General features: G+C 36.6%; 1 pseudogene; it reads left to right on the top strand.

Annotated features, from left to right (window-relative positions):
- The window catches only part of LOC149214407 (uncharacterized), a 50,998-nt pseudogene extending 27,599 nt beyond the window's left edge, over nucleotides 1-23,399 (top strand).
- The last annotated feature ends 478 nt before the right edge of the window (nucleotides 23,400-23,877 follow it).

The following is a 23,877-nucleotide window of genomic DNA, read 5'->3' as shown; positions in this document are numbered from 1 at the left end:
CTACACATCCGTATCTTTAGGTTGGTCCTCAAGGGGGTTTTTAATGAGGATTCCTACCATCTCATTGAGTTGTCTTAAAATCTGAGCCATGATGCTCTGGGAAGAACCTTTCCTGTTCTTGAATATTTTGTTGTTGCGTTCTTTCCAGACATCCCAGATTAGAAAGCCTGGAGCTAAAGCCCAAGCTTTGTTGATTATTTCATTATCGGAGAAATTTTTCCTCCACTTCTTCAAAGTGCTAGTAATGCTGCCCATGTCCCTATCTGTTTATCTGAATATTGAAGCTATCCAATCCCACAAGGTGGATGTGAATGAGTAGAGGTTGAGTAGGTGATCCATAGTTTCTTCTTGTAATTCACATAGCTGGCATCTAGATGGACCAGATACCCCTCTTTTCCTAAGGTTTTCCCAGGTCATAATTTTTTTATGTTGCACTAACCACGTGAATAATTTGATTTTCATCCAGCTTTCGTTCTTCCATAGGTTCTTCCATACCCAATCAGGGTTTGGAAAGTCAAGCCCAAGGGCTATGCACTTGGCCTCTTTGAGGTTAAAGGTGCCTTCATTGTTTTTGCCCCATCTCAGCTGGTTTTAATCTGCTGATGTCAACATCTTTCTCTGTTCTAGGATGGCTGTTAAAGCTTCTGCCTGTGCCTTCAACGGGGAATCATCACTGTATACCAGGTCCTTCCATATTCTCCATTTTCCTTTGCTTCTTTCCTGATCCCAGAAGTCATTTACTCTGAGTAACACTTTGTTGTCAGTATCATTCTTGAGATTTGCAAATTCTTCTCTTAACAGTTTAGGTTCATGTTGCCAATTATCTTCCAAAAACCAAGCAAGATTTCCATCTCTGATTTCCCAGAAACTGTGTTTCTGAACAATGGCTCTATTCTCCCAAGCTTTGTTCCAAATGTGGGAGCCTTTGATGAGCCCAAACATTCTAATGTGATCCCTTTCTTTCCAATTGTTTGCATATTTCTGCTTCCAAATTTTGGCCCAAGGGGAAGCCGAATCTTTTAACCATCTCCACCATAGTTTTGCCCCCAAAACTTTGTTTAGCATTTTAGGGTCTTTTGTCTTAGGTTTACAGATCTTTTCCTAGGCTACCAAGGACCAATTTTTTTTCTCTTCCCCTTTTCCCCAAAGAAAATCTCTTTGGATATTTCTGCATTGTTGCATGACTCCTTTAGGAGCTGGAAGGGCTGAAAACATAAAGATGGGGACAGTTTGTAGGACAACTTTTGTGAGCACTAGTCGTCTTGCTAAATTCAAAGACCTATTTGTCCATTTTTGGATTTTGTCCTGGAGCTTATTAGTCACAGGCTCCCAAACTATCTTGCTCATAGGTTTGTCTATTAGTGGTACTCCCAAGTATTTGGAGGGTAGCATATCTCTTTGAAAGCCTAGAATTCTAGATATATTTCTCTGAATAGCAATGTCAGTATTAAAAAAGAAAATCTTTGATTTGGTAAGGCTTACCTCTATACCCGCAGCCCTTGCAAAGTCTTTCAGGATTTGTTTGTAGGCTAGAGCTTCCCTGACCGTGGGTGTACCCTGCAGCATGATATCATCCACAAACTATTGATGGGTCAAAGAATCTCCATGCATGGTGAGTTTGAGACCATGGATTTTGCCTTCTGCTTTGGCAGATTTAATAGCATTGCCTAGCCCTTCCATCATGAGAATAAAGAGGAAGGGTGAGAGTGGATCTCCTTGTCTGAGTCCTCTTGAAGGTTTAAAGGTTTTGGATGGTGAACCATTTAACAGGATTGAAAAATTGGAGGTAGTTACAAGGGCCATTACCCATCTTACCCAGTTATGATCAAAGCCATATGCTATAAGAACTTTTCTGATGTAAGCCCAACTTAGCTTATCATAAGCCTTTTCTAGGTCAAGTTGCGTAATCTTTCCTGCCTGCCTATTGCTCTTAAGTGAGTGAACCACCTCGTGAGCTTGAATGATGTTGTTGAGAATTTTCCTGCCTTCCACATATCCAGTTTGCTCCTCAGACACGAGAGTTGGAAGAAGGGGCTTAAGCATATTAGCAATTATTTTGGAAATAATTTTGTACACCACATTGCATAATGCTATTGGTCTAAATCTGTTTGGTGTCATAGCATTGTCCTGCTTTGGAATCAAGGATATGAAAGAGGTATTGAGCGCCTTCAAAATATTTTTGTTTTTCCTTGAGTCCTCCACCACATCGAGGATATCGTGCTTGACTATTTCCCAACATGCTTTAAAGAAGTCAACATTAAAACCATCAGGACCTGGCACTTTCCCATTTTGCATCTCTTTGATGACTTCGCTGACCTCCTCTTCATTCACTGGCATGTTTAGATTATAATTGTCTTCTCTTGTCATAGCTTAGGAATGTGCTTTGTAAAGTCATTGATGAATTGTGATCTATCTATGAGAGGTTCCTCAGCTATGCCTTGGAAATGTTGAACCAGAGCAAATTCTATTTCTTTATGGGTATTGAGTTGATTTCCTTGAGAATCTTTGATTTTTAAAATCCTGTTATGAGACCTATGATCCATGGTAGATTTGTGAAAAAACCTTGTATTCCTTTCTCCTTCTTTTAACCATTGTACCCTTGATTTCTATTTCCAGAATATCTCCTCTTGCTTGCATAATCCTTCCCATTCCTGTTGATGATAGTCACCTTGTTCCTTTCTTTCCTCGTTGAAGCCATCTGTGATGAGGATCTAGTTAATTTCTTGTAGCTTCCGTTCAACAACTTTTTTGGCTTCAAAAATGTTGCCAAACTCATTCTTATTCCAATCTTTAAGCCTGAGTTTGATGTGTTTCAATCTTTTATGCAGGAGGAACATTTTAGTGCCCTGAACTTACATATCCTCTGTCCACCATTTTTCAATATTGTTGATAAAGTCAGGATGGGTAAGCCATATGTTTTCAAACCTAAAAGGTCTGTTTCTTGGAGTTCCTATAAAGGACGCTTCAAGTTGAACAAGCCAGTGATCCAAGCCACCAAAAGGGAGTATCATAGCTGACAAGTCAAGGCCTGTAAGGACAAGGTCCTCTGAGATAATAAATTTGTCTAGTTTTGAGGCCACTTGGGACTCTCCTCCCCTTTTATTATTCTAGGTGAAGATACCATTACTTGTCTCTATGTCTACTAGCCTCATGTTGTTTATAAAATTTTGAAATGCTATGGAATCTCTGCCTAGTGATCTGGTTCCACCTTTTTTTTGGACAGTGACCTAATCATGTTAACATCCCCTCCCAAAATCCAGGGGATGCCCGAATGTCTGTCTCTTAATTCCTCCAGTGAGGTAAGAAGCCTGAGTTTGTCTTCAAGCTTTTGTGGACCATAAACATTTGTGATCAAATAAACTTCCTTGTCCCCCAAAGGTTGTATAACCATTGATAGATAGTTCCTGGATGCTTCAGCATCTAGGATTCCTAGTTTCCGAGGGTTCCAAAGTGTGAGAATTCCTCTTGCTATTTTGTCTGCTTTAACTTCTAGATATTCATAATTAATCATCCATTTGCTGTGTATTTCTCTTATTTTGTTTATTGAACATTTTGTTTCCTGGATAAATATCATATCTGGGTTTTCTTCTTTCATTCTATTGCTGAGATTTCTTTGTTTCCTTTTGCTTCCTAGACCCCTAATATTCCATGTTGTAAGCTTCATTAAGAAAGATTTGTAAACGAGTAACTAGTGAGGTCTTTCATCTTACCTGAGTTGATCATGAGTTTTCCACATTCAATCAGCAGCTCATTCTGTTTTTTCCTTCCTCTTTTCCTTCCTGGGTTCTTGGGAGCTTGTCCCCCTGTTGCCTCCATAGTTTTAACCCCTCCATTATCCTAACCATCATAGTTTCTTTTGACCCCTGCACCCTTTGTCTGTGTTCTCCAGAGGAAGAGCTGTTGTACTCTGTTAAATTCATCTTGAGGTAGTGAATCCACTCCTTTGGTTGTTCCTTCCTCCAGGAACTTTTCTAGATCGAGATGCTCCCTTTCCAGTATGTCCTGCAGTTCATGATCCTCCGTTCCCACTTCGCTTGGGGTCATCTCTTGGTCCCTATCTAGTTCCATAGTGTTTGGTTGATCCTCCCTTTTCTGGCTTGTATCAGGTCTATCCTCCATGTTGTCATCCTTTTCCTTCTCTAGAGGATTGTCCTTCATTACTTTATTTATTCTTTCATCCCCCTCTTCTTCATCTAATATCTTGAACCTATTATGACTATGCTATTTTTCCTCATAGATTTTTTTTGGTTTTTCCTTCCTCCTTTTCCTCTACCCCCCACCTTGGTAAAGCTTTCAGTCTCTTTACCTGGGGCTGCTTTGATACTAGTCTCCATTTTTCTTAAAGGGAAATCTTTGAAGAGGTGCCCATGTTCATGGAATTTGCGACATCTGAAGGGTACATGCTCATAGTCCACCACCTGTACCCATTCTTCATCATATACTTCTTGAATTATTTCATCTGGAAAAGCCCCAGAAAGGTCCATTTCCACACATATTTTGGCAAAGGAGGTATATTTTCCACGCAGAGTGGCCTCTGATATTTTTAAAAAATTCCCTAGTTTATTATCTATGGCTTTTAATGATTTTGGCAGCCAGTAATCTAGAGGCAGGGAATATAGTCTTACCCATATTGGAACCGAAGTAAATGTTTCACGCTCCGAAACAAAGTTCATAACCCATGGCCTCGTGTAGAGGCCTACAGCCGCATAGAAGTAAGGTCCTCCTTCAAACACCCTCTCTCTATCCACTAGGTTTGTAAACAAAACTGTGAAGAAACCCTTGTATCCAAGGTGTAGATCTATTTCTCCCTTATGTTTCCAATGGTTCTTTATCCATACACGTAGGGCTTTCTCTGTTGGCCAAAACCCCATGAATTTACATATCACTACATAAGTCGCCATGTGCTCCCGATGTGCCTGTAGCGCTAGATCACTTAACACCACATAGGGTGTGATGGATGCCTTAGGTTTACATGGTCCTGTCCGACTGTTGGGGTCAACTTTCTGACTATCTACTCCTGTACGCTTCTATCTTCTGCCTTCCTCCTGCGTTTCTGCCTGCCTTTGTGCTATGTTGTTTTCCTGTTTTCCTCTTTTTGTATCCCCGGATTCCGCTTCCATGGGCTTCTTGAAGCGGTTTGATACAACATGACTATAGGAGGGAGTGGAACTCCCCCCTTCTCGCCCTTCCATGGTGCCCAACGCTGCAATCCTGTTGCAAACCCTAGTTCCGCGCGTTTTTCCTCCCTCTAAGGTTTAAACATCTTTATATTTAAATTTAAATAATTCAACTATTTGCTAATTGAGTTTCCTTTATTTGTTATAAGTGGAGAATAATCCAACTTTTACCTAGGTGCAAGATTGACAGCTGAGCTTTGTTTTGCAACCCCTACATGTGTCTGTAAAATTATGTATAGAATAATATGGCTTTAGAGTAATATACATTTATATTAATTGATAAGGTTTAAATTAATCAACATACTTTGAATTCAAATAAATATAATCAATATTGTCTCAATGAATCTAGTGCAATAATCAACCATGGTATGTAACAACACCTCAAAAACCCCACAACAAATAGTGTGTTGTCTCTCTAAGATGTGAGGAATAAATTCTTATTAACTCTTAAAACCCTTCAATATCAATTTCAAACTCTCTTTCTTATTCCTCCTTCCAAAAGGAGTGTAAATTTATTATATATTGTAAACTTATACTCAATAATATTGTATAAAATTGTTATAATTTTAGCAGTATAGATGAATTCATAGGCCCCTTTGAGGGGGTTGTTGAATCCATCTAATATCTAACTTTTAACATTGCAAATGGATTCAAAGACCCCCTTTATGGGGGTCAAGCGGCTCTCTAAATCCATTTATAGCATTAAAATTTAGTGAAATGTAACACTTTAGTATCAAAATTACAATTTTCCATTTCTAGATTGTTTAACATTGCAGATGAGGGTCTCTAAATTTTAACAGTGCAAATTGACTTATAGGCCCCTTTGTGTTGGCATTATGGCTAAAGTGTTGTCCTTGATGGCAACCCATTCAGGTGATAGATCACAGTACTTCAAGTCAACAGCAGAGATTGATGATCAGCTATCAAATATTGAAGAAAATAAGGGGTACGCAGGTACACCTTACATAAGGTGCGTACACGCAGGTCGGTGTTACATAAAGTGCGTACATACCCGCAGTTATCCCGTTCAGGAGGTGCGTACCCCCAGTGCACACATTTCAAGGCAAATAAATTCACATGTGGGGTTTCTTATGTTTTACCCTTGGTATTTAGCCGACGGTATTTGTGTTATTATGGTGTCGGCCCGTGGTATTGATCCATGATTTAAGGAAGAGCTTTCCTATATAAAGCAAAGGAGATCATTTGGCTTGTGTATGTTTTTGGGTTGAACATCTTATGAGAGCTAGATCTGAAATATCATGATCTCTTGGGAGCAATGTCTAGATCTAAATAAGGCGAATCTACTGATGGATTGAGATCTCTTTGGCGCATGATCAGATCTGTAGATCTGACTGTCTGGGTTATTCTTGAAGTCTTGAAATCATCTATGCCTGGAGGTTTGCAGGTACAATGAAAGAAAAGTGCGTACATACGCAGGAACGAAGCGTTTCAGGTGCGCCGGTACGCAGGCACAGAAGGGTTGCAGGTGCGGAGGTCCGCAGGCAGTTCAATGGATACAGTGCGTATGTAAGCAGGCGAGCAGTTGAGCATGGTGCGTACGTAAGCAGGCGAGCAGTTGAGCAGGGTGCGTACGTAAGAAGGCGGGCAGTTGAGCAGGGTGCTTACTGTAAGCAGGCAGTACATGGGTGAAGCTGCTTACTTCTCTTAAAATCTCTGCTTATCATTCTTATGATCTGGGTTGTTGAAGTGATGTTTGGTTCTGATATTATGTTCAGATAACAGCAGTAATTGAGTGAATGATTATGATTAACTTCAGTTTTGTTGGATGAATGGATCGGTTTAAAATGACTTATCTTCATGTGATCTGATGTACTAGATCTGGTTGATAACTCTCATAATATCATTGTATATGTATGGATCTGATGATTGGGTGATTCAGAAGGTTGTTTGATTATGAGCTTCAAAGTTGTTGGGTTCAGTATGGAAATTGGATTAAATGTGGCCTTTCAGATTATGTGTTGTGCTTCAGTGTATCCAGTCTGAAAATTGATGAAACATGGTACCTGGAGGAGAGAAGATTGTAGGCCAGCGCCTACGTACTAGTATCTAAGCTAGTACAAAAGCTAAGGGAGATCTTTGGAGCATTGTAGCAGGTAGCAGCCTGCGTACTAGTAAATGGATCAGCTAGTACAAGAGCAAAGTTGTAGCTCCCGTACTGGTATAAGACTGCACCAGTACAAAATATTGTAAAAGGATTTTCTTATTAAATAAGATTGAGATGACTTGCAGCAGGTGGTTTTCTCCGGCATTGGGTTTCCACCTTATATCATGGTGTCCATGTGTGTACCTTATGTGTGATGATCTATTCTATGTTACTGCATTTGTTAACTGATAATATGGTTGATAATGTTCTAATGCACTCATTGAAGATCAATTAACATAATCATAAGAAGTTGTGGAAGTAGCATATATGAATCAGAGTTTGGAAATGAAAATTTTTATTAATGTGATAATACTGATTCACCCCCCCCTCTCAGTATTATTTCCAACAATTGGTATCAGAGCAGGTCCTTTGATAGAAGCTTGATCGCTTGAAGGAGATCCGTGGAACAATGGGAAAGAAGCTTAAGAAGAAAGCACCTAAGAAAAAGAAGTCATCTCAAAAGAACTATGACAGTGGGAGAATCGATTGGGGATTAGGTATAAGAAGCTCTTCAGATTCAGAATCAGATTCATAATCATTATCAGGTATGAATATATTATCCTCTGATGTTCCAGCTATCTTTCCTTTTGGAAGAGATGAAAGTGATAGCGAAACTACTGAATTTGCTCTTATGGGTGAACAAGAAAGATATCAAATAGAGGCAGAATTTAAAAGGCTGACAGACAAAATTAGAGATCAACAAGATCTATTGAGCAAAAGGGAATGTGATTTCAAAGAAGAAGCTACCAAACTAAAGGCCCAACTAGAAGAAGGAAACAAGGTAAGAAAGCTACTCAAGGACAAGGAAGACCAATGTCAAAAATTGCAGCATGAAGTGACATCATTAAGAAAAGAAGTCAACGAAAGAAGCACAACCATCAAGAAACTCAAAGATAGATCTAGCTACTATGAAAATCTTGAAGCTACAATCCTCTCACTAAAAGGAGATCTTGAAGAATCAAAGAAGCAGAATACAGATCTACTCCAAGCTATTGCAAAACAAGAAAACAAAGTCACCAGCTTAAAATCTCAACTAGAATGTGCCTTCCGAGTTCGTCAAATGCAACAGGATCTGAATGAAGAACAAGAAAAGGGGATTCTCAAACTAAGGGAACAAGTGGAAGAAGGAAGGAAAGCTGAAGAAGATTTGAAAAAGCAATCTCTTGAAAAGGAAGAACAGCTTCAGGTTGAGGTAAATATCTTGAAAGGTAAACTAGAAGAAAAGGATAAGCTTTTACGATTTCAAGATAGTTCTAAAGTCTTGGATGATATTCTTAGTAGTCAAAGGTCTCCTGCTATAAAGACTGGTCTTGGTTTCCATGAATCTATTGAAGGTGAATCTAGTTCACAAGGTGAGGCAAGGAACTCTAAAGAGAAATCTAAAGTGATCAACGAAGAAATGAAAGATCAATCTCATCATCAACCAAGAAAAGAGTTTCCTCAAAGAAAATCCTTTACTCCTCCTATGAATAATGTTGAATGTTATGTATGTCATAATATTGGACATGTTGCAGCTAGATGTAGAAGAAGAAGGGTTCAAGACCATTATGCAGAAAGATCATCACATTCAAGGTCACAAAGCTGCTGATTGTTACAGGAGGTATATGAAACATGTAATATGTTATGCATGTAACAAGCTTGGACATATAGCTAAGGAATGCAGGAACAAAGTGTGGGCACCATATCAAAAGGAGGAAATGTCATCATCGCGCTTGAAGATATGGAGGAAAAAGGAAGTACAGTCAGAAAAAGGCGGCACTGCACAACGTACAGACATACCAGAATCAGAGGGAGCTGAAAGTACAAAACTTCAGTGTCCTGAATCTCATATGCAAACTCCATAAAGGAAAGTTGCATATATACGCGAGTTAGTTACTGCACAGTCGCGTATATGATTGTTTGAAGAAAGGCAGTAGGGACAGATTCAAGAGAAGGATCAGTTTTGCTCTAGTTAATAATAATGATGTGTGGATATGATGGATAGAAGTGTTTTGGTTCTAACTTGATATTGATGATGTCTTGATACTTCTTATTGATATTAGATCTGACAGATGGCACAAGTTTAGGGGGAGCATATGTTCTTAATACATTGTTGGCATTATGGTCCTTGGTGATGATGCTTATGATTCATCTTGCTATGGTTATGAGTTGGTCACATGGTTCTTGGATCAGATTTGTGGTTGATTCTCTAATGGTGCTTGCATGGAGTCTTTATTGTTCTTGGCACATATATGGATGAAGATTGTTGGCTGAATACATGGATGATTATTCAAAGTTGCATTGTTGGAGACATGATGATGATGAGATCTTACCTATATGATGATAGGTTTCATTCATATGTTGATTGATGCAGATACTCCCATTTGATGACTCTTAGTTCATGCAGATCTGGATGGCTATGGTGTTTCTCATACCTTGGAGATTCATGTACTAATGCAAGTTGATGTTGACAGATACTATGAAGCAGATCATACAGTGTTGATTGCTGATATTTATCTTAGGTGATTGGTCTTTATGTAATAGTGTGTCTCTTTTGTAGTTATCTCTTCAGGTCATGTAACGGCCTTTGTTTCCCCACTATGCCTGGGATGAATGATATCATATGTAAACTTTTGATGTATCACCATTGTAATGAATGTATGTATTGAGTCTTTTGGTGATAGGAAGGTCATTTATGATATATAGAGTCATGTTCTTCTTGTAGAACATCTTTTTGCAGTCAAGGGGAGCTTGAGCATGAACAACACTATATAGCAGAGCAGACATCTCAGCTTGTTCTCAGAAAGAGCATTATCAGATTGGAGCACCATGGCATATACAAAGGGGGAGTTCATTCAGAGACTTCAGCAGATCTGGTTTATAGAGCATGTTCTTAGGGGGAGCATAACCCTTTGCCCTTGATGTCAAAGGGGGAGAGTGATTTGGTGTTGTTGCCATCAAGTCCAAAGGGGGAGATTGTTGGCATTATGATGCATGTGTTGTACTTGATGGCAACCCTCTCATAGAATATCATCTCATACAAATGAATCTACAGAAGAGATATCAGATGTGACATAATACATAGATGCAGGACAACTCAAAGGAATCAAATGGCAAGTTCTTAGTAAGCTTTGCCATCAAGTCCAAAGGGGGAGATTGTTGGCATTATGGCTAAAGTGTTGTCCTTGATGGCAACCCATTCAGGTGATAGATCACAGTACTTCAAGTCAGCAACAGAGATTGATGATCAACTATCAAATATTGAAGAAAATAAGGGGTACGCAAGTACACCTTACATAAGGTGCGTACACGCAGGTCGGTGTTACATAAAGTGCGTACATACCCGCAGTTATCCCATTCAGGAGGTGTGTACCCCCAGTGCACACATTTCAAGGCAAAGAAATTTACATGTGGGGTTTCTTATGTTTTACCCTTGGTATTTAGCCGATGGTATTTGTGTTATTATGGTGTTGACCCGTGGTATTGATCCATGATTTAAGGAAGAGCTTTCCTATATAAAGCAAAGGAGATCATTTGGCTTGTGTATGTTTTTGGGTTGAACATCTTATGAGAGCTAGATCTGAAATATCATGATCTCTTGGGAGCAATGTCTAGATCTAAATAAGGCGAATCTACTGATGGATTGAGATCTCTTCGGCGCATGATCAGATTTGTAGATCTGACTGTCTGGGTTATTCTTGAAGTCTTGAAATCATCTATGCCCGAAGGTACGCAGGTACAGTGAAAGAAAAGTGCGTACATACGCAGGAACGAAGCATTTCAGGTGCACCGGTATGCAGGCACAGAAGGGTTGCAGGTGCGGAGGTCCGTAGGCAGTTCAATGGATCCGCACAGTTCAATGGATACAGTGCGTATGTAAGTAGGCGAGCAGTTGAGCAGGGTGCGTACGTAAGTAGGCGAGCAATTGAGCAGGGTGCGTACGTAAGCAGGCGGGCAGTTGAGCAGGGTGCTTACTGTAAGCAGGCAGTACATGGATGAAGCTGCTTACTTCTCTTAAAATCTCTGCTTATCATTCTTATGATCTGGGTTGTTGAAGTGATGTTTGGTTCTGATATTATGTTTAGATAACAGCAGTAATTGAGTGAATGATTGTGATTAACTTCAGTTTTGTTGGATGAATGGATCGGTTTAAAATGACTTATCTTCATGTGATCTGATGTACTAGATCTGGTTTATAACTCTCATAATATCATTGTATATGTATGGATCTGATGATTGGGTGATTTAGAAGGTTGTTTGATTATGAGCTTCAAAGTTGTTGGGTTCAGTATGGAAATTGGATGAAATGTGGCCTTTCATATTATGTGTTGTGCTTCAGTGTATCCAGTCTGAAAATTGATGAAACGTGGTACCTGGAGGAGAGAAGATTGTAGTCCAGCGCCTACGTACTAGTATCTAAGCTAGTACAAAAGCTAAGGGAGATCTTTGGAGCATTGTAGCAGGTAGCAGCCTGCGTACTAGTAAATGGATCGGCTAGTACAAGAGCAAAGGGGGTTGTAGCTCCCGTACTGGTATAAGACTGCACCAGTACAAAATATTGTAAAAGGATTTTCTTATTAAATAAGATTGAGATGACTTGCAGCAGGTGGTTTTCTCCCGCATTGGGTTTCCACCTTATATCATGGTGTTCATGTGTGTACCTTATGTGTGATGATCTATTCTATGTTACTGCATTTGTTAACTGATAATATGGTTGATAATGTTCTAATGCACTCATTGAAGATCAATTAACATAATCATAAGAAGTTGTGGAAGTAGCATATATGAATCAGAGTTTGGAAATGAAAAATGTTATTAATGTGATAATACTGATTCACCCCCCCCTCTCAGTATTATTTCCAGCACTTTGTCTCTAAATTTAAAACTGCGGATGGATTCAAAGAAGGGTGTCTCTGAATCCATCTGTAGTGTTAAACTTTAGAGACAAAATGGTATTCATAATTTCAACACTGTATATGGATTTAAAGACCCTTTTGTCGCTAAATTTTAACACTGCAGATGGATTCAAAGACCCATGTAGTGAAATGTAACACTTCAGTATCAAAAATGCAATTTACCATTTCTAGAGCGACACAATTAAAAATTATTAACATAAATGACTAATTCATATCCTTGTTGTACTTGTTATTTGGTCATATTTTTATTCTTAGACTATAATAGTCATTTACGTTAATCATTATTAATTTTGTCACTTATTATCTAGTCATATATTTTAATCCTAGACTAAATTAGTCATTTAAGTTAGTCACTTATTATCTAGTCGTATATTTTATCCATAGACTAAATTAGTTGTTTAAGTTAGTCATTTTTAGTTCGGTCACTAAAAATTGCTCAAATTTAGTAGTAATTCACTTGAAATAATTGCAATGACTAACGTTTTTAGTCACCTAGCCACTAATTTCATCATTTTCTACTAGTGTAGTTTGGATATATATTTAATCATTGGGGTTTACACAATTAGAGTTTGAATATACATTTTATTTGTGTCCATATTTTTGGATCCATGATTCTTTTACAAACAATTTAGACAATTTTGTGTAGAAGGCATTTTAATGATATGGCAATTGCTTGTTTGTGGTTCTTCTAACTTGTCATCAATACCTTTATTAAGTGATTGTACATTACAACATATTAATCATGATATGCATGATTTAATCTTTGATTTCTTAATTTTTCTTATTTGATCAATTTTTTATATATTTCCTGTCCCATTATCTTTAAGATTACAACTCATAGAGCTAAGCAAATCCAATTCCTCTACAATATTCAAATTTACAATACCTTCAAGTTTAGTTATACATAGTGTATTACAATAAATGAAGAACACAAATTACACTTCAAATAAGAAACTACTATGATAATATTGAATGAGATGTTTCTTCAAGATGTATTTATATGTTCATGTCTTAATAGGATAAGAAGGGGTTTCATCTCAGTCCTCCTTTGTTTTGTATTATCACAGACCTTCTGTTATGTTGACACCTTATCTTCGGGATTAGGTATATCCATGTAAATATTGTAAATAGAAAATAAGGAGAATTAGAAGACAAAGAGACACTGGGAGATGAAACCCAAGAGTCTCTCTCTCCATGTATATATCTATGATCCATCTTAATGCAATAACACAATCTGAATTGAGGAGTTACCTCCTGGCCTGACATGATATTAGAGCCAATGCCATTTTTGGCTTCCTTTCTGCCTTTGTTCTGCATCTTTTGCAAACTAACACCCTTGTCATTTCCCTACAAAATCCCATGCATTGTTGTTGAATGCATTGGTAGAGATCACATGTTGTATTCTATCCTACTATTGAAAGGGTTTATTTTTGCATTGAGGCATTGCTTTGCAAACTAGTGTGAAGACTGGTGCATCTGCCAGGAGGTGTTGTGTTGAATGGTGTGATTGCAGTTCAAATTATGTGGCGTCTGGCGTGTGGTAAGTATTTTAAGAACTTGAAAATTTTGATGATTGATGAACGTCGTATATGCAGAAAATATTTGATTGAATGTAGAAAAGTTATAGTTGATTGAATGCATAAAATATTTTTAAAGTTAGTGGCGGTACTTTGTCTGTGTGGAATTCTTTTATAAAAAAACTCGTGTGGTATGCTTATCCCCTCATCTCCAAGTGAAGCTTACACTGATCCTTTGTCCCTCTACTAGAACCTAGTTGAATGCATTAAATCCATGAAACATGTGATAGCCAGTCCATTAAAACATTAGTCTTTTCTTTGTTTAAATTGTACGTAGGAGCAACATATTGTGTGTTAAAATCTTGTGTGTCCAAGACCGTTGCAACAACGTATGTCTCCCATTAACTGCACGGAGAAAATTGGTGACAACAACGACTGTCGGTATACTTCTTGGAGCCGAGTTGAATGTTTTGCGAGTGTTGGTCAACTGTGGTAATATTCCACAAATAGGCTTGGTGCAGTCTTGTTGCTGACTGGTCGAGGTATATAAGTTGAGGTTGTATGACCATGTGTTTGATTTGTTTAATACTCCACATGTATGGTATGAAGTGTGTTATTTGAAAGTGCATTGGCTCTTTTATAAATGCATTGGTTTTTTTTAAATAAGACATATATGGTATGGTTAACCTTCATATAATGAAATTACATATATGTTCTACATAAGGTATATGATGGAAGTATATTGAGAGGCTACACTCTTAGTTGAATTTATTTTTTTAAGAAAACAAATTATTTTACAAATACTTGCAATTACTGTAATTATTTTGAAGCACATAGTCATTTTTTAAGAATGCATTCACTCATATCTATTGTGGGAGTGGTTCTCACTAGTAAGGAGAACTATCCTGAGTGGTCCCAGAAGATAAAACACACTCTGATTTTCAATGAGTTGTGGAAATGAGTCTTTGAAGGTGTAGGAGACAACTCACTTGAAAAACCCACTTCAGACAAAGAGCTTGCCATTTGGGAAAACAAGAACAAAAAGGCCTATGCCTTGATTATAGCATCAGTAAATGAAGAGGTGAGTCGCCATATTTCTCCATTTTCAAATTCTTTTGAAGCCTTAAATAAGTTGAAGGAATCGTATGACTCACACTCTGAACTTGAAGTTGTTCAATTGTTGATTAAGTTGTTTAGTCTTGAATTGAAAAATGATGACCATGTTGCCTTAGACTTAGAAGTAAGATCCATTATGGATGATATAAAATCCACTGGTGTTGAGATATATATTCCTCTCATAGCTTATGTCAAGGCATTATATCCAACTTATTCACATTATCTTGAGTCATTACAAGCAAGTGGAAACCTTAAGGAGATTACCTTTGACTCCCTTGAGAATAAGTTTGTTGAGAGAGAGAAGGCCTTTGGGAAGAAGACAACTCATCATTCTACTAAAGAAATTGTATGCCTTGCATAAAAGGAGAAGAATCATGCACAAGATTCTTCTATAGGAAGAGGTGGCCAAAGAGGAAGAGGAAGGAGGAATTTTAGAGGAAGGGGGGGCAAACAATTCCAAGAAAGTTTGATCTCATTTCATATGATGCAATAGAGATGGACATGAAGCTTCCACTTGTAAGTTGCCTTGGGACCAGATTGAGCAGGAAAGAAATGAAGGGAAAGGTAAAGCAACTGACAAAGGGAAAGGTAAGGTACCAAGTCCGCCCATTATGGTGTGGCACATTGCAACATTGGAGTAACCAAAGACTTATTCAATGCTTCACTTGCTTCATGGAAATATGATTGGTTGCTTGATTCAGGAGAAACTTGCCGCATGAATTTGAAGAGATATTTCTTTGAATAATTCACTTACAATGTTGATGCAGGAGTATACACTGCAGAGAAGTCAAAACTCAAGCACTTGACACCATCAGGCTCAAACTGCCTGGTCTTCCAAACTTTCTTCTACATGATGTTCTATATTTGCCAGAGTTGAGGAGAAACTTGTTGTCTTTGTTCCACATCCGCCAGCAAGGACGCTTCATTCATATGTTTGATGGAAAGGTTGAGGTCAAAAAAGCATCAGATCACTCAGTTGTCATGACAGGGATAGAAGAAGAAATACTTCTGAAGCTGCAAGGAACTTTTGCTTGTGCACAATGTTATAACTTATTTTTACCCTTGTAATATTTTGTATTTTTTCTTTTATTGTCATATATATATATATATATATATATATATATATATATATATATATATAAAGAGATGAAAAGGAAAGAGAAATAAAAAAAATCAAAAGAAAGAAAGAATAAGAAAGGGATAAAAAAAGAATAAAATAATATCGCTAGTATTGTGTGCACATTGAAATGACTCATCATTTTTATTTTATTATTTTATTTTAAATAATGATTAGTATTTTTAAAAGGATTATTTATATGTAATAAATTGATTTGATCGATTTTTTGGATAACATTTAAAGATTGTTTATATTTGAATGGATGAGATTGGGCCCACCTAGATCAACGACCCCTGATCATTTGTGGGACCCCCAACATTGTCGACAGTGAATGGGGGTGGGTCGGCAAAGCAGTTTTCCCGATCCCGCCTTCAGGTACGTGGCAGTGCCACATCCATTGTGGTACCCCCTGCCAAAAACCATAAATAATTCCCCCCTGACAAACCACCATTCTGCCACTCATACTTCCGTTATTGTTCCCGCCAATTTTTCCTATCAATAAAACCTTCACTACACTTAACCATTGCCATCTCCCTGATAGATTTATCAGATAACCATTATGCATTAATTTCCCGCCAATGTTCAAAATATTTAATTCCCCCGCGCCACTTATCATTAGCCAATTTTGGCTATTATCAGCATTTGATTTAAGGCCTATCCCTTTTGCAAATTAACTTCTTTGTTGCATTATGATTATAGTCAATATTTCCAACTCGAATCTACAAGTGAACGACATCAAATTTCCAGCTTACGATCATCCTATTTCCGGGTAATTGTTCTATTAATCCCCAACAATTATGACTTCTTTAATGGGTTCTCATAAAGGAAAATCCAAAGTATCTGTTGACAATCCAATGCTTCCTTCTGTAATAAATTTAGATGAACTACCTTTAGTTGACACTAAATTTAAAATAGTAGAGACCAATTGTGAGTTCGACCTCTATGAACTGCACAATTAGGCCTTTCAAAAATACCAGGATGCTAGTGATGAATTTTCTTTCTAGGAATCCCTATTACCTTAATTTGTCTTCCCTCAAACCTACCATTTTACATATTTTGTTGCCTGGTTTAGAGCTCACTATCTCCCAAGTCAGAGAGTTATCATTGCTCAAAATAATGAAACATTGTTTTATGTAGCCCCTAAGTCAATTTTCCAATCCCTTCCATTGAATTCTCAAGAATCCCTACATATGTTTTCTACTAATGCATTAATGGAGATTTACCAAAAACTTTCCTTTTCTGAAAGAGCTCATATTTTTTAATCTTTTATACCTGAGAATTCTGAATTACCCAGGACCAATCCTCCCTATTCTACTGCCATGTTCCCTGAGATGTCTAGGCAGGTCATTTCCTTAGTTTCTTTTCTATTAGGATACCCCAGTGACCAATGGGTCGATGAAGTAATTTTAGGATTTTTATCAATCTTTTCCTCTAGTAAAAATCCTTCAGTTGTGTTCAATTATAGTCAGATCCTTTCAGACATTATTCGTGAGCAGTTTTTGAAGGTCAGTGTTGAAGGCTATTTGAAGCATCAATTAGTTTTAATCTACCTGTTCCTATATCATCAATAAAAAATATTCAAGTTTCCTTTGCAGAAGATGGATATTACAAGCATCCCACAGTCAATTATTCACTGGACTTCACTAGTCAAAAAGACTTTTGAAGAGTTCTCCTTTAGTGATTTTGTCAACCAATTCTTGTATGTAGGAAATTGTTTATTAAACATTGATGTTGTTCCTAGGATTTCTACTGAAATTAAAATAATTTTACTTCTTAGTGAACAGTTAAAGGTTGGTCTTCCTCCCAATGAGAAACATATTAGACAAATGATGAATGTAGATGATGTTCATTTTGTTTCTAGAAAACAAAAAGCTCAATTTAAATTGAAAGCACAGTTTGGCCCATTCATAACCAACACAAGAGCTGCAAGGAGAGAGGTAGATAATTTATTGAAACAGATGAATTTGAAGTTGAGTTTCAGTTGGTCTTATGACCCACTATGGATTATATCAATAGTTAGAGTTGCATAGAAATCAACACCTTATGTTCATGTGGATAAACCAGATATTAAGCAATTTGCCAATAAAAAAGAATGGGAGGAAAATATTTTACAGGAAGTCAGGGAAGCAATATCTAGTCAGATAGTGTTAGAGACTCCAAAGACCATAGATAAAGAATTAAAATGACCAATCAAAACTTAGTCACCATCAAGATCAGATTTACAACAAACAACTTTCAAGGTCATAATAATAAGAAAGACAACAACTAATGAGGAAGAAGAATCCTCTTAAGTTAGGACTTCTCAAGGACCTTCTAGATTTTTTCTCACAGGAGAATCACCATTTTCATTATAGCGGATTGAAGAAACTATAATAGCTTCTCCTTCTCCTTCTTCCCCTTCTTCAAGGCAACAAATTATTTTTTCAAAATTTCTAGAAATGAAAAGGAAGAATGAGGCAGTGAAGACTTCCACATATGCAGAATTTTGGAAACAATCTTCTAAAACAAAGACTAGACTACTTTCACCATTATACATTGAAAGGGGATAGTTCTAATTGGCATTTTTGGAACCAAAGGTCCTTGTACCTAAAAATTTTGAAGACAATAAAACTTCCTTGTTTTCCTTTGACACCAAACATATTCATCCCATAGATCAGATTGATCTACACAAACAAGCAAGAGAGATGATTTATACATCGTTTACAAGCTCCGCAATGACAATTTCTAAGCTGTAAGCATCATTAAATAATATTCATTGTCAATTAAAGCTAGAGAAATGTCTTCTCTAGCTAAGGTTATCTTCATTAAGGGACTTGAATACCTTGTTATGAAATTAGGACTGGTTCCTAAAGATGTAAAAGTAGCAGAAGAGATAATAAAAAAATAGGAATGCTAACAACTAAACTTGAAGTTGCGAACAACTAAACTTCCACAGACCCAAGAAGTTAGGTAGTTAGAGAAGGAGAAAGAAAACAGGCTTCAAATGATTGTTGAGAAGAACATACAAATTCAGAAAATGGAAGTTGAAATGGAAAGGTTGATTAAGGAAAGAGAGCTACAACTCAACACTGGAGTAGCAACTTCTACAACATGAACATCTACAACAACAGTGTCCACAGTAGAGACAAAGCCCATCGGTCAAAATTCAGCAAAGCAGTTATCAAAGGCCATGGGAGATCTATCTTTAAAGGATATGGAAATTAATAAGCTTAGAGTACAACTTGAGAAGATTCAAGATAGTAAAATTACAACTGATAATGCATATTTCACTGAAATACAGAAAAAATTCAAATTAACTAAGCAATTAGAAATCTATGAAAATGAATCATTGATTGCACAAACTTGATCTCAAGCCAACTAGAAAATATGGATTGATGTTACTGCATTTTTTATTGAATTATGGCCATCAATTGAAATTATTTTGAGCAGGAAGATTTATTGTAGATGTCAAAGACATCACTAGCAGAGATTAAAGAAGATTTAGATCATAATCCATGAGAAGATACTAGGATAATCAAAGTCCTGCATTCCAAAACAAAGGAAGAACTTGAAGAATTTGGAATTGAAGACAAGACTAATGCAATCCTAGAGACGAGAAAAGTTTTGACAAAGATAAATCTAATGTTATAGTTAGAAAAAGAATGCCAAAACTTAGAAGTGCAAATTAAAAAATTCCATGGAAATTTTAATTCTTTGCGCCAAAAATGACTCCCAGATCTGCGAGACTCTAGTGGCTAATTGATCCCACTAGAAAATTATCAACAGAGGTTACATGAAATAGCAATAGATAAAACCAAATTTTCCAAAGTCAGAGGGATAATCAATGGAAAAGATTTCATGGAGAGCCTAGAATATGATTTGTTTATTAAACATAAAATTCAACATTTATTTTTAACTAGGCCTACTTTTGAAAAGTACACAGAAGTTGATGAGTCATAGAAGAAGTTAACCAAATTTTCTATCCAAGATGATAAAAGATGGGATACATTACTTGAGCTCATCCAATAGAATAGAGTGCAAAATTTCAGTGAGTAGAAGGCAGAAAAATAGGAGAAGACAACAAAATAGCAGAGTCAGTAAACAAAAAATCCAATTTCCTGCAGCAGTCATTAAATAACAACCTTGAAATGTGTGCTGAGTGTTCAAATATGTTTAGAATAGCTATTTTTCTATTCTATTTTTGTAAATATCCAAATCTGTTTTGGATAATATTTCAGTTTGTAATAAATTTTATTTTGAGATTAAGATATTTTGAGTTAGACTCTATAAATATTTTGTAATTTGAAGAAGACCGGATTGAACCCTTGTGATGAATCAGTGACATGATCGTAATATTCTAAGCTATTTCTGAAGATAATTTAAGGATTATGGATTCATTCTGAACAACTTGTGTATCTATGTGAGTTTATCTTGTTATTCAATTATGTTTTTGATATTTATTTCTACATATTTAGTTAATGGGCAATATTTCAAAACAACCAAATGGCCTATTTCCTTGTGTTAAGGAGAGATGTTGAAAGCATCTAATGAACGATCTTTCAAAATGGCTTGGTGGTCCATTTCCTTCATCATGAGCATATTTATAAAGCACGTAATACACAAACTTTTGAAATGGTGTGATGGTTATTTCCTTGCAGTTTGTAGACCTTTAAGCGATAGAGGCATAAAAAAAAAAAAAATACACATAAATTGAAATTCATCAATAAAGAAAGAGGTAGTCTAATTTATAGACAAAATAGTCTTTTTCAACTCTCACTATATAATTTCAAACAAAAACCCTTAAAATATATTTTTGAATGCATAAATGGATTTAGCACCTGAAAAATCTAGGACATGACTTTTACAGATTAAACAACTCAAACCCAAATTTTTAAAAATCTATCCCAGATTTTGGTTAAGATTAACTAGAAAAATTGTAGTCTAACTTATAGACGAATGAATTTTTCTCGATTAGAGTATATTTTTGAATGAATTAATGTATTCAACACCCTGAAAAATCTTCACATGATTTTTACAGATTAAACAATTCAAACCCAAGTCTTTAAAAATCTCTCCAATATTTGGAAAATAAAACAACTTAATACAAAAATATATGTTGCATTATAAAATTTAATTTAAACATTTTAAATAGAAAATATAGAACAATAAATATGGATATTAAAAACTTTCGATTTTGTGTTTTTATACATTTGATAGATGTATGTACTGAAATTAAAATTTGTTAAAATAAATGACAAGTGTTTAAATATAAATTGAGTTTTAAAGATTGAAAATTAAAATATATATTTATTTTTTTATTTAGATTTCTTAAAACAATAAATAGTTTAGAGTTATATAGATGAAGGATTAAAAAATTTAAAATTTTCACATATATATATATATATATATATATATATATATATATATATATATACATTTTTAACTAAAGTTATTAATAAGTAATGGGACAGTTTTAAATTTTACCTAAATAAATATTTTTAATTAATTTTTTTAATAAGTGATTGAAAAAGTTTTAAAATTTATATAAATAAATTGTGGGATGGATTTTTATTATCTTTTATTTTAAAATGGATTTTTAATAATAAATTCACTTTTCTAATTACGTCGTAAGGCGTTTCCCTCTGAAATGGACTCCTCCAAATGCCTTTATGTCCTAATAGTAGCCGTTAGATCTTTTGTTAGACGATTGAACAAAAATCAGCCGTCTAATTTAATAAAAAAAATGTTTTAAAACATTAAAAAACCTTAAAAAGCGTTATTAGGCCAATGAACAATGCTCTCCGCTTGACAACTGTGCGCTTTTTACGGAGGAGTTCCAGATAGAGTCCGTTTGAATTCTTAGTGGAGTTTATGGCAATGAACTCCAGCGTCGGTGAAGCCTTTTCGTGGCCTCAAGGATGGCGTTAAAGTCCCTTTTGTTGGCGAAATCAAGTGGGTATTTTTGAAGGAGGCAGTGAAAGTATGGCTGCGAAATCCGAAGAATTTGGCACTATTAATATGGGGTATTGCTGTGGCAGTATCTGGAGCTATTCTTTTTTTGGTTCTGGTTGGCTTTCTTAACAGGGCCGTGCCTAAAAAGAGTGAGAGGGATGCCTGGTTTGAGGTCAATAATCAAATTCTAAATGCGCTTTTTACCATGATGTGCCTTTATCTACACCCACAACGTTGTTATCATCTTTTACTTCTCATTAGATGGAAACCAGAGGACATTGTCAATCTTAGAAAGGTCTACTGTAAAAATGAGACTTACAAACCTCATGAGTGGGCACACATGATGGTAGTTGTGCTACTTCTGCAAATAAATTGTTTTGCACAGTATGCGCTCTGTGGTCTGAATTGGGGCTATAAGAGATCACAACGTCCGGCTATTGGAGTGGGTTTGTGCGTTTTTGTTGCAATAGGCGCCCCTGTTGCAGCTGGTCTTTATCTTATCCTGAGTCCTCTTGGGAAAGATTACGAAGCCGAAGGTGATTTGGAGACTACAGTTATAGGTATCACTGATGCAGATGCAGATGCAGATGTTATTAGGATAGATGATAACTCTGTGAAAAACAAATCTACATACGCGCGGCTTGAGAAGAAATACTCTCTTCTTAGAAGAGGTAGTAAAAGAATGGAACCTAAACCGGAATGGCAGGGAGGTCTATTTGTGGGTTCTGCGTTTTTGGGTGGAATATGGATAGACTGGGGTTTGGGAACATGTATGTGCACATAGTGACCTTCATTTTGTTGTGCATGGCCCCTTATTGGATCTTCACCTTGGCTGCTGTCAATATTGATAATGAGAATATTTGGGAAGGTCTTGGTATCACTGGGATCATTCTTTGCGTGTTTGGGCTTCTGTATGGTGGGTTTTGGAGGATTCAGATGCGGAAGAGGTTTGGCTTACCTGGAAATGGCTGTTGTTGTGGGCAGCCTAATGTGACAGATCTAATGCAGTGGCTTTTCTGCGGTGTTTGTTCTCTCTGTCAGGAGGTTCGCACTGGAAATTTCTATGAGGTCTGTGAGGATAAACTCTATTCTAAAAAATATCTTGGCCAAGATTCACAAGACTTGAGAGATGCTTCACCGAGTTTGGCTCCGTTGGGTCATGAACCAGGATCACCAGCTTTGAATTCACCCTCTTGGTTCAAATCAGACATGTCACCAAATTTGAATGCTCAAGCTTCAGTGTCGCCAGTTTTGAGTCCAATGCATTATTCCATTGAAAACTCTCTTCCTCCACAGGGTATGCCCCTTGTGCGGGAAGGGTCGACATTTCCTTTGTCTAACTTTCTTTCAGTGGAAACTCATATTACGATTTCTCCAGATTCAGAATCAGTGGATGCACATAACGTGGCAGCTCAAACAGAAAATCTAAGGAGGGACGACTATCCAATGAATGCACCCATTCCCCAGAGACTGGAAAAATAAGAATAGGGCATTAACGCAATCATACTCCTATGGTTGATGGCTGGAAGGTTAAATTGAATTACCTGGAAACTTGTCCAGTATTAAGATGCATCTAGACATTGACTTGTTCTATAGCTTTCTGCAGTGCCCATTGTTACAGTTTACACTTCAGGTTTGGTTGATTCTTTTCTTTATTCGATACAGTGGTTAGATAGAAACGTTCATTGGCATTGTTCTTTAGTCCATGAAACCTTACCTTACTTAGAAGGGGTTGATTGGTGCAAGAACAACATTTCGAGCTTTACAGATCATCCATCCGTCTTTTATGTTGCTCCACGGACTGTGGAAGTAAGAAATGTGAGATAAGAGCAGTCAACAGTTCCTCACTGATGTATATTTGTCTGCAAATACGCAGAATATGAGATTCTGATTTTTAACTGTGTTGATGCAATTTAATTTTGCTTTCTCATCTAAATTATCTGACTGAATCCTCTGTAGT

This window comes from Pinus tabuliformis, chromosome 1_1 (assembly GCF_031772625.1).
Source record: "Pinus tabuliformis cultivar Carrire ecotype Pingquan chromosome 1_1, CPIR1, whole genome shotgun sequence".
Classification (NCBI taxonomy): Eukaryota; Viridiplantae; Streptophyta; class Pinopsida; order Pinales; family Pinaceae; genus Pinus; species Pinus tabuliformis.
This window is presented reverse-complemented; position numbering and strand designations above follow the sequence as displayed.